The 12,753-nt window shown below is 33.7% G+C and overlaps 1 pseudogene; it reads right to left on the bottom strand.

Moving 5' to 3' along the window:
- Window positions 1–1,702: 1,702 nt before the first annotated feature.
- LOC120073548 lies at window positions 1,703–10,274 on the bottom strand (annotated as a pseudogene).
- Between the last annotated feature and the right edge of the window lie 2,479 nt (window positions 10,275–12,753).

Raw genomic sequence — 12,753 nt, 5'->3', positions numbered from 1 at the left:
TCCACAAAAACTCTTTTCTACATAATCTAGCTAAAAAGTTGATCAAAGAATAAATGATTTTGAAACTCTATGCAATGATTGCTACCCTTACAAATATTGTAAACTAGGTGTAAATGATAAATACGTGAGAACATATGCTAACCATTTTGTTCAATTCCTAAAATATTGATTTTCACTATGTTACGTTGAATATTACATCAATTATTTTTGTATCGAACTTCAAACAAGTTTAGATGAAAATATGAAAATTCTAGCAAATTATGAAAATATACATCTCGATCTACACCCAATCACACAATATAAAAAAATAATAATAATAAATTATAATGGTTGAATGAGAAATTTTGAACCAATCACAAGTCACCACGTCGTTTGCTAAATTAACGACGAATTTCTAAATCATTGACTTTGGGTCCAATAGGAAGTTGACACATGTCTCGAATTGAATTGAAGACAAGTTTCGACGACGTCGTGCGGATGAATCAGATAAAATTAAATTGATCTAATTTGATATTACTATTTGGGCTTAAAGTCCAAACTACAAAAAAAAGTTGAATTGGACCCAAATTTCAGATCAGGCCCAAAACCAACTAATTAGGCCCAAGGGTCAGGCTCATGGACCAACCAAACCCACGAAACCCACTTGAGAACTCTATAAATAGAGAAGTTCTCTTCATTTGTAAAGGCAGCATTTTCTACACTCAGAAGACCCAGAGAGAATTCACTTCTATAAGGCAGAAGACCTTTGAAGACACAAATACTCTTCCAAAGAGGAAGAGATCAAATAGGGCATTCCTGGTCTTACTGTGCATTCCTGGTCTTACTAGACACAAATACTCTTCCANCTGGTCTTACTGTGCATTCCTGGTCTTACTAGACACAAATACTCTTCCAAAGAGGAAGAGATCAAATAGGGCATTCCTGGTCTTACTGTGCATTCATGCTTCTACTTCAAGCTTCCAAGACTCCTGAAGCTGCACTCCTATAAAGCAGAAGACGTTAGAAGTCACAAATACTCTTCCAAGACTTCTACTTCAAGCTTCCAAGACTCCTGAAGCTGCACTCCTATAAGGCAGAAGACCTTTGAAGACACAAATACTCTTCCAAGACTTCTACTTCAAGCTTCCAAGACTTCTGAAGCGGCATTCTTATAAGGCGGAAGACCTTTGAAGTCACAAATATTCTTCCAAGACTTCTACTTCAAGCTTCCAAGACTCCTAAAGCTGCACTCCTATAAGGTAGAAGACCTTCAAGACTCCTGAAGCTGCACTCCTATAAGGCAGAAGACCTTTGAAGACACAAATACTCTTCCAAGACTTCTACTCCAAGCTTCCAAGACTTCTACTTCAAGAACGTTCCGTGCTTTGCTTCTCCAAGTCAAGCATATTCACCCAATTGAGAGAGAATCAGAGGATCAAATATTAGAGATCGAACCACATCGCATCAAATCAATTCCAACTCAAATTCAACTCCACGAAACACATTTCTCGAGACTGAGTTAGACTTAATAATAATAATAAATAAATAAATGCAGACCACTATGCTTAAAATATTGACAGTTGCATTTAACCCAACTACTTAATTGTTCGAACATAATTTGAAATGCGAAAACTGAAGTAGGTGTGTAGCTTATATGAACTCAACTATTATTATTCATAAAACCAACTAATGTGAAGAATGAAGATTGCTTACACTCCAATATTCAAATATCGTAAAGAGTCTCATCAACATTTTTATGGGTCTCCAAATAGTTAGAAACTGATTGATTAACCTCTTGTCTCTTTCTTTTTTCACAAAAAATCCTTCATCTCTTTTATTCTCTCTCTGTAAATCTTACCTTCATCCTCCACCATTACCAACTTCAATGATTCCTTCACTGAGTCCCTTGTAAATGAACCATCCAATTGATTCTTTGGAACATAATAACCATCTTCTTCTTTTCTAACAATCTCCCAATGATTCCTTGGTCCACTAGAAAGGGCAATAATACCAGAGCTTTTTCACTCTGAAATTCTTCTACAAGAGAGCTCTAACCAGAGTGCATCAAAAAACCACCCACTGATTCATACCCCAATATTTTCATTTGGGGCGCCCGAATGGTGCACACAGCACCCCGTCCTTTGGTTCGTTCCTTAAACCCTTCAGGTAACTCAATCAAATCTGGGTCGGACAGTCCTGCCCGTGTCCTCAAAACCCAAAAGAATGGCAGTTCTGTTCTGATTTTTCCAACCCAAAAGCAATCTCTATCAGTTCATGCAGACTAGGGTTAGCCTCACTATCAAATGCCACGTAGACAACAAAAGCTTTGGGCTGTTTGTCGAGCCATTCTTTAATCGACTGCCATAATGGATTTTCATCCCCAGAATCGTACTCTGACGTTGGAAGTTGGCCAATCGGAAAAATGGTCTTACCGTATAAATCTCTAAGCAGTTGAATCCACTCATGTCCAAATTCAGGGCAAGCTCTCAGAACTATAGGCACAATTGCTTTAAATCTATATTGAATAGATTAACCTCAAATTGCCAAGAGTAATTAACATATCAAATTTTATTGAGAGATTGATGATAGATGATGACTTAAGATGACTATTGTCTTTCTCAACCAAAACTCCAATGCCTTTAGTGAGATCTATCTAAATGGGATTCAAGAAAGACTGAATACTTATAGTTTTGATATACTGAGGACCGTAGTCCTAAACTCTCTTTATATACTAGGTTTTCATTAAATCCTAATTAACTAAAAATAAACTTCTACTATTAAATGCATACTCAATTATAAATCTAGGTCTTAATTAATTAGAACACACAATAGGGCCCAATCTCATACAATAACCCAAGTGTTAAAATATTAATCCACATACATAGTCCATACTTTAATTATACGTATTATTATTTAAAATACGTTTAACAATCTCCCACTTAGGCTATGTTTGTGTACCTAATGTATTTAAATCACATCAACCTTAAGCGTGCATAAACAAATTATCTCAATAATCGAAGTCCCCTTTAGTTCAATCTGGTTCATCTCCTGTATTAGCTCGGAATCAAGGCAACTTACGTCACTACCCTCATAACTAAAACTTCCTTGATCACCAATTCCAATACATCCAATGACATAAATCAAGTATGAATGGATAATATGGAAACTACATGCAAAGTGATCTAGATCATGCCTATTTCCAACTGGTCCAAATTCCATAGTGAGATCATTATTAAGAACTTTATGCTAAATCGCATTTACTAAACCAATGCATGATAAACAAGTTCAGATAATAAAACATAAATCATCAACTTTATTCTATATATAAAAAAAAAAAAAAAAATAAGGTCAAAGAACATCCTCAATAACAACTCCCACTAAACCATGGAATTAGAAAAGTGACTAACACCCATGTGAGCAACATGCTCATGAAAAACTTTAGGTGATAAACCTTTAGTAAATGGATCTGCCACCAACGCGTCCGTTCCTATGTATTCTATCAAAACTTGACCATTTTGAACTCTTTCTTTAACAACCAAAAACTTCACATCTACATGTTTTGACTTTGTATTACTTTTGTTGTTATTAGAATACATTTCTGCCAATTTATTGTCACAAAATAATTTTAGTGGCCTTTCTATGTCAACCACTATTGGCAACCCAGTGGAAAAATTTCACAACCATATCCCATGATTGGATGCCTCATAACATGTTATAAACTCCGTGACCATGGTAGAAGAAGCCATAAGAATTTGTTTAACACTTTTCCAGAATACAACTTCTTCAGCCAACATGAAGATATAGCCTGAAGTGGATCGCCAAGTGTCTTCGCATCCAGCATAATCGGAATCAAAATACCCAATGATCTACAAGACTTCTGATCTTCGATAAGTGAACATATAATCGTTTGTTCTTTGTAAATACCTCATAATCCGTTTGGCATATTGTGTAACTGAGTTCCCAGCTCCCAAATCAGACAAGTCCCCAAAAAGGTAGGCATGTTGAGTTGGCAATCTGGCCATTCTCACCCATACTAATCAAAGGATCGCTTTCAAAGGCAAGATTTCCAAAACTCTTAGGATTGAGATCATGTCACCTATGGTCGTTTAGGTGAGATGTAAGTCTCCAGTATCAGCGGCGTTATATACAGAGACTAGTCATTTCGTGGTCCGATCTTATATAAACTCTTTGTATAGAACACCCCCACTCACATGTCTCCACATGAATGGTCAGGATCTACCATCTCTAGTAGTTCATAACACTTGCAAACCTCTACAAAACAGATCGTATCTATAGTGTCACCAGGATCAGGTATCCCTCCTTATTTCTTATACTACAGACCTATTTAGGTTATCGCTTAAGGCATGATCCACTTGTATATCTCATATACATGCTTAAGTTTACATACAATAACTATGGAGCTTTGTTTATTGGATATGAGTAAATGCCAAAATAAAATAACTCTTATTTTATTCATAACAATGTGCATAGATTGAAAACTATGAGACTCTGGGAGAATTAGGACATCAATACCAACACTCCAAGACTTCTGATCTCCAATAAGTGAACATATAATCTTTTGTTCTCTGTAAATATCTCATGACCCGTTTGCCTACTTTCCAATGATCCATCCTCGGGTTGCTCAATATCTACTTAACACTCCAATTATGGATGCTTACATACTTGAGCGTACATTAGACTTCCGACAGTCGATGCATAAGGAACCTTCTGAATCTCTCCTTAGTCTCGAGTACAGTTTTGGGACATGGACCTAAATGAAATTTATTACCTTTAGCAACCGGGGTATCTTCTAGTACACAATCTTTCATACCAAATCTACTCAAAATCTTTTCACTGTAGTTCTTTTGTGACAATTTCAAAATACCTTGAGAACGATCTCGAAGTATTTCAATTTCTAATACAAAAGAAACATCACTAAGTTCTTTCATCTCAATATTCTTTTTGAGAAACCTCTTAATATCATGCAATAAACCTGCATCATTACTTGCTATGAATATGTCATCGACATATAACACCAGAAAGATAGATTTATTCCAACTAAACTTGTGATAAACACAATCTTCCACTATATTCAACTTAAAACCAAAGGAGTTAGTTACTTCATGGAATTTTTTATACCATTGACAAGAGGTTTGCTTGAGACAATAGATGTATTTCTTCAATTTGAACATCATAGACTTTGAATTACCAGACACAAACTTTTCTGATTGCGCCATATAAATCGTCTTATCAATGTTCCCTTTGAGAAACACAGTTTTTATATCCATTTGGTGTAGCTTTAAATCAAAGTAAGCTTTCAGTGTCATGATTACCCTAAAAGTGTCTTTGATGAAAGCGGATAGAAAGTCCCTTTGTAATTAATACCTTCCTTTTGAGTAAAATCCTTTGCAACAAGACGAGTCTTATATCTTTCGATATTGCCGTGTGAATCCCTTTTAGTTTTAAATATTCATTTACAACCTATGTGTTTCAATCTTGATGGAAGTTCAACAAGTTCCCAAATGTCATTTTCTTTTATGGATTTTATTTTCCCTTTTATAGCATTTATCCACTTTTGAGAGTTAGAATTTTGTAGAGCTTGTTGGAAGTTGATTGGATCATCTTCAATTATGCCCACATCATTCTGATGTTCTTGAAGAAATACAATATAATCTTCAGGAATTGCATTTCTTCTTTGTCTAGTGGATCTGCTTAGTTGCGCTTCTTGAAGTTGTTGAGTTTGAACTTCAAGTTCAACAATGGGAACTTCAACGTTGTCTTGTTCTATAATTGGTTCAATAGTGAAGTCGGGAATTGGAGCCTGAATATCATTTATAATCACATTAGGAAAATAAACTAATTCTTCTTCAAAGACAATTTTCTTTATGTTATCTTCCCCCTAAATTCAACATCTTCAAGGAATCTAGCATTTTCTGTCTCAAATATTGATCTAGAAGTAGGATCATAAAACTTGAAACCTCGAAAGCGCTCATGATATCCAATAAAATAGCCACTAATAGTTCTTAAGTTCGATTTTCTTTCATTAGGCCTGTAAGGCCTAGCCTTAGCTGGACAATCCCAGATATGAAGATGCCTAATACTAGGCTTTTTCCTTTTCCACTACTCATAAGGGGTTTTAGCTACTGCTTTACTATATACCCTATTAAGGATATATGCTGCAGTCTTTAGTGCCTTACCCTAGAGACATTCTAGTAAAGAAGAATGACTAATTATACTTTTTACCATATCCTTAAGTGTTCTATTTCGCATTTCCACCACACCATTCACGCTGGATTTGCCCGACACAGTGTATTGCGGGACGATTTCGCATTCCTCTAGATTTTTGGCAAATGATCTTGGACGTTGTTCACTTGATCCATCATATCTACCATAGCATTCACCATCACGATTAAATTTGACAACCTTAGTTTTCTTTCCAAGTTGAAGTTCAACTTTAGCTTTGAAAGACTTGAAAACGTCCAAAGATTAAGACTTCTCATAAATTAAATATAGGTATCTATATCGTTAATAATCGTCTATGAACATAATACAATATTGTTGTCCATTCTAAGAAGCCGTAGGTGCTTCTTGAAATGGACCACAAATGTTTGTATGTATTAGTTCTAAGATATCTGAGCATCTGTTGGCACCTAATTTTCTTATGTTTATCTATTTTCCCTTAATACATTCCACACAAACGTCGAAGTTATTTAAATCAAGGGAATCAAGAATTCCATCTGACACAAGTCTCTGAATTCTTTGTTTAGAGATATGACCTAAACACATGTGTCATAACGTAGCGGAATTCTCATTTAATTTACGCTTTGTATCATATGAATTAGATAATAGGATCTTGTTAAATGAAGCAAAAGAATCAAGCATATATAGATGATCAGTTAAAGAATCGGTACCAATAAGCTTGGAATCTTGAAAAAGACTAACTTTATTATTTCCAAAAGAATAAGAAAAACCAAACTTGTTTAAACTAGAAATAGAAACTAAATTCTATCTAAATGACGGTACAACAAAAGTTTCATTCAAATCTAAATAACAACCGGTTTTTAAACGTAATAAAAAATTTCGTTTTGCCATTGTCCACATAGATGAATCTTTCAGCATCATTTGTTGGCCAGCTCCACAGGCAACCTTGCATTGATATACTTATACGAGTAGTAGCACCAGAGTCTACCCATCAAGTATCTATAGGTACAAAAGCTAAATTAACTTCAGAACAAACCAAAGTAAGAAGTTTCCCTTCTTTACACATCATTTAGCGTACTTGAGACAATCTTCCTTGAAGTGATCTTCCTTTTTTTGTAGAAAATAAAGATTTTCAATAGTCTAGTTCTTGCTCTTATTCTGTTGAGATGTCCCTTCTATAGAATTCGTAGATTTTCTTTTCTTCTTATCACGAAAGTCAGTTGCCAAATGAGCACTTCCTGTCATTTATCTTTTAATACCATCTTCGTTTTGCACACATTGTGAGATAAACTCATTAATACTCCATTATCATTATGAGTATTATAGCTTATCTTAAACTGAGTGAATTGTGTATGAAGAGAGATACGTACCAAATGTATGAGTGAATTTTCATTTATCCCAATATCAAGTGTCTTTAGTTTACCTGTGAGATTGGATATTTCCGTAATGTACTTCCTTGTGATTCCATTGCGCTTATACCTCATGGAAGTTAAAGATGTCAAAAGACTACTTGCTTCCCCTTTTTCATTTTTTCACAAAATTTTTCTCCAAAATTTTTCTCAATTTGAGCAAAAAAACTTATTGGCATTTTCAATTTTCGTGATAGAGCTCCGAAAAGACTTCGGGATAGAGTGCTTAATGATCATCAGACACATGCGATTTGACCATTCTCACTTCTCTATATTAGTCGTATTCGGTTATTCCTTAGTAGAAGTAGGTTTATTGGTCTTTAATGCAAGGTCCAAATCCATACACCCGATAAGTATCTCTAGGCTTTCATTCCAAATCTTGAAGTTTGATCCATTCAACTTAGGGATTGAATTCAAATTTCCAAATATTTGAGTAAAACGAACTAAAACAATAAACAATTAAACATATACTCACAATTAAAATATAACAAAATAATTTCACATATGTAGTGGGCCCTATAACAAGATACCTAGCACAACATTGATGTTCAACCTTTGGGCAAAAATACCAACTGTAAATAGTACTTTCAGTGCAGTAATCAAAATAGTGACAATAAACTCTGTCAAAAAATAGCTTTTCTTTGGACCGACTCATGAATATGCACATCTTAATATTTCATAATTAAATTAATCTAGAAAACAGAGCTACTTTGGTAACATATTATTTTGACCAATTCAATTCAAAATATAAGACACAATAATATAATAATAATATTGTACAAAAAGAATAGAAGAAGAACACATATAGTCTTTACCAAAATTCACCCAATAATTGCATACACATAATACAATTACAACAACATAAATATATGTGAGTATCACCAAAGATCATCAATCAAATTTGAATTTAATTCAACAAAATTCAATCAAATTTAAATTTAAATTTACCACATTATCAATCAAATTAATGAAATTTAAATTTAAATTCACCAAAATATCAATCAAGTTTAAATTTTAATCCACAACATGATCCATTAATCTTGAATCCACAATACGATTAATCAAATTTAAACTTAAATTCACAAATGATTAATTTACACTTGAATCCAGAACATGATTAATCAAATTTATTCCTAACTCACAATATGATTAATCTAGTTTTAAATTTGAATCATCACTTAAACTTTAGATTCAAATTCATAAATTTATTAATTTAAAACTAGATTTAAATTCAATCCATTATCAACAATCAAGATCAAGAATCACCGGCAAAATCAATAAGAAATGTGGGCAAAAAATTCATAAAATTATTCTCTTCTCTGTCGCAAATTTTAATTTCCAAACAGTAGTCGACACGGTATTCATTTGTCAGATTCCATTGACGTAATTCAATGATACTTAAAAAAATGCTTTTAGACCATGTGTTTTTTTGTTTTCCCCGATTGAAACCCACAAAACCGAAGAACACATATGCTCTAATTTTTGTTTTTTTTTTTTTGGCCACTGAAACTTGATTACTTTTTTGAGAGAATCACCAAATTCATTGCACATAAGTCGCATTCTTCTGCCTATATATAATCGCCGCTCAACCTTGCGTCTTGGCAAAAATAAAAATTAACATCGTCGGTAATACCATGTTCGTGTGCAACAGTTTTTTTTTTTTAAATTCTTTACATTCTTTAATTATCTTAACAAAAAAATTGAATCAAGATGAATGGTAAACGAATATAAACCGACAATCTAATATGAAAATTAAGTTCTACTAAATTGTCAAGAATTTCATTGAGAGATTGATCACAGCCTCACGATGACGATGACTTTAATATGACTATAATCTTCTTCAATCAAAACTCTAATGGGACCATAGCCTTAAGGACTCTTCCCATTAAACCCTAATTATCTAATGAACTTCTACCATTAAGTATATACTCAATTAGGAATCTAAGTTTTAATTAATTAGATTATATAATATGATCCAATTTAATAAAATAATAATGTGATAAAATATTAATCCACGTAAATTGTCTATATTTTAATTATACATATTATTATTTAAAATATGTCTAACAAAAACCGCGTAGTGAGAAGTGACAAAATCAGAACTACGGTGGTAATACCAGTTACAGCGTAAAAATTCTTCTTAACTTCGAAGTGACGAAATGCTACAGTGGTGGGGAAGGGGATCCAGTCGGGAGGAATAGTGAAATCCTCGATATTCTTCCGATGGTCCCCTGACATAGGACCAACAAATGCTAGAGTTTCGGGAATGAAAATACTAAAAAAAGCTGTCTTAATCCGGAGATTGGGTCCGATCTCTTGACCGATCCAATAGGGAGCAAAGATGTATAAGATCCAATCTACATCGGAAGTTCGAAGAAAGTCAAAAAGGGGTTGTCTGAGGGTATGGAAGGCCTCCTTGAGAAACTGAACTTTGTCATAAGGGAGATCAATGGTGGCCTCTGCGTTTGGGGGCAGATTGTGGACTTGAGGAAGAGGAATTTTGACAAAGTTGAGAAAAGGAGATAAATGGGGAGGGAGTTTGGGGGGGGCAACTGTCCATGTTAACGAAGGAGACACGGTGGACCCTTTTCAGCAATGAGTTTTGACGAGTTCAAGAAAAGGAATCATTTGCCCAAAAGCGAGCCATGGGAACATTACTATATGGAGTTTCTTGTCGTCGGCCATGGATGAAACGTTAAGAATGTTGGCCGTCGGCTGAAGCTTTTTGTAAACAACGACTAGTATGAATACTCCTAGTCCTTGGTGTCTTATCCAAAATTTTAGTATTTCAAATGGCAATGTATGGACCAACAGGAGTCCATGTCACGAGTCTACTCTACTCCAAAACAAAATATTCGGATATTGAAGGAAGAGTTTCATAAAGTCATCTCTATTGTTTAGATTTGTAATTTAGTTGATTCTGGAAACCAAGACATATGATATAAACGGCATACTAATCTAATACTGGAAAGTGAAATTTCAGAGCATGTAAAACTTTAATGGGTTTGAAAAACCAACTTGGTGCTTCCTTATATCTATCCATCTCAATGCATTTCAAGTATAGTTCAATAAAATGTCATAGATATTTTTATTTTTTTAAAAAATATTTTTTTTTCCTAATCTTTTTTAGGGACAATTGTAATTTTAATTAAAAAAAATTGAAAATTGCGTGTCCTTAGATTTTGCTTTTTTACAAACATGTCAAAAAAAACTTTTGTCTAAAAATTTGATTGTTATGTGATTGCTATCTTTCTATGTTATTGCTATCTGATTGTTATGTGATTGCCACATTTGCAATTACAAAGTAGTTGAAGTCATGACTTTGGTTTCTTAAAATGTATTTGACATACAATGCAATTTTTTTTTTTTTTTTATAGAGATGTTGAGAGCACGAGAGTTAGGCGCAGCCTATTGCTCTTAAAGAAAGGATGAAAAAAATAAATAAAATACATATAATTTATCTACAAACAAAAATAGTAGTAAATATCTCCAATTTGTTTGCATCATTTTAATAAATATTTCAAATTTAATTATCGACTAAATTCTCACTCATTTCTTTTAATTAACTGTCGATATTGTTTATTTTTCTCTCAACCACATATGAAAATGAGAATTTAAAGGTATACAATATCTTAACTAATTGAGTTATGCTTAGATTAACATGTACCATATGCTAAGCATTTCGCACAATGTTATGAATATGGCCACTTTTATTTTTATATCAAACTTCTCTTTTTGAACATGACATCAAAATTTATTAAGCCTCACGTGTGAAAGAGTATACATCCTTTTTAGAAGCTTGAAGGATTATATATAAGGGAAATCAAATACCTATACACCTACTAAATCTAATGTTGGGTTTCCTTAATTTCTGTCATATCTTTGAAAATCCATTCACCTTTGTTTATGGAGAAGTTTGGTCTAGGTTGGAGATTTCCTAGGTGAAGGATTGAGGTATCGTGGTGAATGGAACTATATATATATCTAGCTGACAAACGCTATTTATGAGGAAGATGTTGAGATTATAAAGAGGTTGCCTCTTAACATTGAAATTTTAGATCACATAGTGTGTGCAATTTTCATAAAACTGGTTCCTACACTATTAAAAGTGGGTATAAACGGTCTCAAAAATCAAGACTTTGTACTTAACCATATGGATCAGGTTTGGAAGAAAATTTGGTGTTTGAATGTACCCTCTCAAATAAAACATTGTATATGAAGAGTACTGAAAAATATATCAAACTTATTAACAGGTCAAAATTATGAAAATGTGAAAATTCTAAAAATCTTACATATGATACAACACTCAGACGCAAGTATGTAATAAGCTTTCACGAAATGCGTTGAGGCGCAGCAGTTGACTGGACATCTAGGGATAAAGCACTGTTTCGGTGCGGGCTGCGAGAACGGTACCAAATCGAGGCAAACTCTGAATACTAGATATGATCTCAAAATAACAGGGGTCAAGGTCGGTCAGTAGACGATGGGGGATAAGCTTCATCGTCGAGATACTCGTGTCCTAGCTCGTCTGAGAGCTAAATTTGCCTCGATTGTTTGTCTCTTGCCCTGAGCTTCCCTCAAAATAGGAATTTACAGGACTTATTTATAGTCAAAAGTGCTAATCGAAAGTCTTAAACTACCCAAACAGAAAATAACAAAGCCTTTAACAAAATATAAATTAATCTATTAATTGATATTAACACCCCTCCTCAAACTAATGTCGAATGAGGCATAAGTTTGTCTTTAAGAAAGCATAATCGAGCAATATTCAGAGGCTTTATGAACATATTAGCAAGCTAGTAATCTGTGGAAACATATTGCAAACTTAAGTCTTTTTGAACTCACCTTCTCCCGAATGAAATGAAAATCAATTTCAACATGCTTGGTATGCCCATGGAAAGCTGGATTTGTGCTAGTTGAATTTCTGAAACATTATCACATAATAATAAAGGAGATGCAAATCCAAAAATGTGAAGGTCTTTTAAAATTTGTCGAATAATCCAAAAGACTTCAGCTGTAGTGATGGTAAGTGCTCAATACTCATCTTTCGTTGAGCTTCTAGATACTATGATTTGTTTCAGCAAGATTATCTTCTGATGCTATCTTCATGACTATCATGTGTCCTTGATGTACTATCTCCCCGATGTCAATAAAAGATGCAATG

The sequence above is a fragment of the Benincasa hispida genome, chromosome 3 (assembly GCF_009727055.1).
Source record: "Benincasa hispida cultivar B227 chromosome 3, ASM972705v1, whole genome shotgun sequence".
Lineage (NCBI taxonomy): Eukaryota > Viridiplantae > Streptophyta > Magnoliopsida > Cucurbitales > Cucurbitaceae > Benincasa > Benincasa hispida.
Note: the sequence above shows the minus strand (reverse complement) of the source record. Positions and strands in the feature narration are given on the sequence as shown.